The sequence below is a fragment of the Jaculus jaculus genome, chromosome 10 (genome assembly GCF_020740685.1).
Source record: "Jaculus jaculus isolate mJacJac1 chromosome 10, mJacJac1.mat.Y.cur, whole genome shotgun sequence".
NCBI lineage: Eukaryota > Metazoa > Chordata > Mammalia > Rodentia > Dipodidae > Jaculus > Jaculus jaculus.
Genome location: NC_059111.1, coordinates 105,011,369 through 105,013,662, shown reverse-complemented (window position 1 = coordinate 105,013,662; position 2,294 = coordinate 105,011,369).

The window sequence follows — 2,294 nt, the reverse complement described above, 5'->3', positions numbered from 1 at the left end:
CCCCAAGGAAGCAGATGCCACTGGAGATTCCATACCATAGAGCTGGGAAAAGTGAGGAGGGTCAACCAAGCATGCACTCTCCTGCCAGAGAACCCGGATAGGCTGGGGACTGTGACCATGCCTGTCTTTTCTTTCTTTTTAATACTTCCAAATGAATTTTCTTATACAGTCCCTGCCCTTCCCTTTACATTGTTCGCTATATATGTTAAGGCAGCTAAGTGAGTTTGTTGGGCTCAGAAAATAATATTCGCAAATACGGCATTTTGCCATGCTGAGTACTTTAAACCCAGTAACAAGACTTCTGTGACCTTTCCCGTACATGTTTCTGCCTCTGCCTCCCCTTCTTCCCTCCCTCCCACATAGTGAAAGAAAAGGGTCATTGCTGACAAGCTCCCAATCCAGGGAAAGAATTTGTCAAATGGAATACAGTTCCCTTTATCTGCTCTCTACCACCTCATCAACCGGGGAAGATTAAACTCATATCACAGAGAAAAGACTGAAAATCAAACACCTCAGAGCCCAGATCAACTTTGTCCTAGTTTATTCTATACTCCTTGTATGCACTCATCTTCCATAAAAACCACTTACTGTTCTCCTAAAATTGCTTTCGGCCCCCATGCTCTCTCTCCTACAGAGAAGGATGCATACATTTCTGAGTCACAGTGGCTCATCAGTCTCTCACCTTCTTGCTTGTTCCTGTATTGGTCAAAAAGGGTGCATATCTTTCGCCAGTTAACTACAATCAGTTCATTTCTCTGACATACATCTCAAACCTCCAGACAGGTAGAGAAAGATGTTTCACTCCCACATATCATTTAACCCTAAATCAGTGCATCAGTAGAAGCCATCTCTGCCCATGACCAAGAATAATGTATCACCCAGAATCTTGGCTCTCTGCCCAACAGAATGTGAGTGCATTTCTGAGTTTTCCTGCCATTTTTTATAACTGAGCAGTGTGAGACTAAGGCATGTGAATATACTTATGTGAGGCATCAAAGAGGTAAAAATCTAGCAGATTCTATGCCCATGTTCCTCATTCCTTTTCTATAGTGCTATAGAATCCTCTTTCCCTATTTTAACTCCCACGCCCCTGTCTGTTGCCACAGGCAACCACAAATCCCATCCCCTGCCACAGGAGTAGACATGACTGGCAAACTAGGTTCTTCAGAACCTTGTCCAGAGATGGACCCTGGACTCAAGCTGGCCCATCAGATCCTTTCATGAAATATGATCTACTTACTGGGAGCTCATGGGTGAAGTGGTGCTTTGAATACAAAGATGTCCCACTTAGCCTTCTGTGTTTGTGATTAAGCCTCATATTTAATCTCCAGCTAGCGGAAGCTTTGGGGAGGTAGATTCTTGCTGTAGGAGGTATGTTGCTGGGAGCAGGCCTTGGAATTTTGTAGTGCCAGCCTGTTCATACTCTCTCTACCCCCTTCCTGCTGATCCGAAGATGTAACACGTGACTGTCTGCCTTTGCCATGCCCTTCCTGCCATGATGGAACATTCTCCCTAGATTGTAAGCCAAGATAAACTCATCTATGAGCAGCTTCTGGTCAGGTATTTTGTCCCAGCGATGAAACAGTAACTACTACAAATGGGTATTGAGTGCCAAGGCCTGAGGAAACAGGTAGGGTCTTTCCCAGATGAGCTTGACAGGCAGCCTCCTGGCAGAGTGTCTTACACCAGTGACAAGGGGATCGTACTGCTAAGGCAGGAAGAGCTGGAAGAAACCCACCTCAGAAGAAGCCCAGCATCAGTCACTGGTGTCTGGAGGCGGCAGAACTGTACGCACAGACTGAGAAGCAAAGTCTGGGAACGTCTCCAGGTTCACGCGGTTTCTACATAACTCTGACATAAGTTGTAGTGCCTCCCGCAAATAGCTATTTGAGCTTGTGAATCAATCAGAATCAGGATGTGAGAGTAGTTTATTTAGGAAGTGACTCCAAGAAGAAGCATGAGGAAGTAGGAAATGAGACGGGAAAGGCAGCAAAATAAATAAAAAAAAAAAAACACAAAACATAAAATGGGCTGTATAATAAAGATCAGGGTGTATACCTGTTAGTAAATGAGCCCCATCTTGCTAGGGGACTTGCTAGGGACTACATCGAAAGTCAATACAAGGCAAAACATTTGGAAAGTTATCTACCAGCTCTTCTCCTTCTGCTATCAAGGGTCAATACTGAGAATTTTGTGTCACGTCACTACGCATCCAATTTGCTTGATGAGCTTATTAACACAACAAGGGAACGTTTGGAGAAAAACAGAAGTTAAAACTGTAAACTGAAGCTTCT